Genomic DNA, 1850 nt, shown 5'->3' with positions numbered 1-1850 from the left:
CAATACTCTTACTTAATATTAAAGATAGCCCTAAATATAAGAATTTTTATGTGTTTTGTGGTGGAATTTGAATCCTTGATGGCCCTTTGATTGAAAGACTAGATGATGAGTTATGACACCACATTCATGCGATTGAAATTGAATTTACCAATTACTTGATCTCGCTGGTGAATCTATATTTTTGACAAATAAATTCCTGATTTATATTTTAAACAGATTAATTTAAAAAAAAGATATTAACAAAGTTCTTCAATAATAAATATGGATAAATTAGTTTAAATTAAATTTTTTTATCTTAAATTTTTAATCGTAAGAGTTAATTTAAAAATAAAGTAAAATATTAAATTGGTTCTTTATGTTTGAGCGTAATCCTATTTTGATTCTTAAGGTTTAAAGTGCCATATTTGAATTCAAAAATGTTTCATTTAGCTTTAATGTAATCCCATTGTGAGGTCAAAATTAAATAATTAACGGAATGTCCTACATAAATACAAGAACAAGATCGATAATTTGGAGAACAAGTACAAATTTCAGAGGCATCAATACATTTATTTATCATTCTCTTTAGTTCTATAGAAAATATTTCATTTCAATTGTAAAAAAATGATAAATAAATGTATTGATGCATCCACTGTTGATTTTGTGCCTCTGGAGCTTCTACTTATTCTCCATATTATCGACCTTATTCATGTAATGCTGTCATGTAGGACATTCCGTTATTTATTTAACTTTAATCTTACTGTGGGACTATATTAGAGCTAAATGAAACTTTTTTTAATTCAAATAAGACACTTTAAACCTTAAGAATTAAAATAAAATTATTTGCAAATATAGAAAACTAATTTAGTATTTTATCCTTTTAAGAGTAATATGTTTATATTGCTATCTTAAAAGTTTATATTAATACTTTTTTTATGAATTAATTTATTCGAAGTATAAATTTTAAAGAATTTATTTGAGACTTTACTATTATGTAGTTTTCTATGGGGAGTGAAACTGTGAAAGTCATCTTGCTTATAAAATAAACAACTTATACTAACTAAAGACATACTCTGACAGTCAATTACTTTGATGTATCCATAACCACATTATCATATGATAATGAATACATATAAATTAGTTCATGTGATTCGAAAGGGGGTAAGTAAAAAACAAGCTTAGCTTTCCAAAGGTGCCGACACAAGTAGCAGGACCCCCAGAGCCAGGGGCTGGTGTTTGAGCCACCACACATACACATATACATACATTAGATTTAGACATTGGTAGTACTTTTGTACATGAAAATTTGATAATTATTGTTCATGATTCTTCACCTTATGACCATGTGTTTGTGTGTGCTTTGTTACGTGGAAGCTTCTATTGGATCTAATCTTACTACAGTTTTTGTGACACCAAGTCCCATGTACTGCATCCATATTGGGACCCCCCTCTTCATTCAATGTCCTTGTCTAATTTCTATCCTACATTCATATATCAAATTATGAATATAATTTAATTAACTCCTTTCCTAAATCCATCCGAAATAGTTGTTTAAGTGGGAAAAATAAATCTTGTTTATGCATTCAATTACAGCATAAGAAATGAAGAAGTTGAAACCTGAGCATTAGGTTAGGAAAAGATTTTTGTACACTACACATAACATTATATTATGTTCTCATTATTAAATTGATTTTAACTATCAAATATTATACTATAGTATACTTTTAAAACTAAAATTAAACTTAAAAATTAGAGGTGTTTATAAATCAGGCAAATCAGGTTTAATTAGATTTAAATTCAATCTTAAAAAGTCACTGAGTCTATTTTGATTTGAATAAAAAATAATTTAAAATAGACCAAATTAAATCGAA

The sequence above is a fragment of the Arachis ipaensis genome, chromosome B06, assembly GCF_000816755.2.
Source record: "Arachis ipaensis cultivar K30076 chromosome B06, Araip1.1, whole genome shotgun sequence".
Taxonomy (NCBI): domain Eukaryota; kingdom Viridiplantae; phylum Streptophyta; class Magnoliopsida; order Fabales; family Fabaceae; genus Arachis; species Arachis ipaensis.
Note: the sequence above shows the minus strand (reverse complement) of the source record.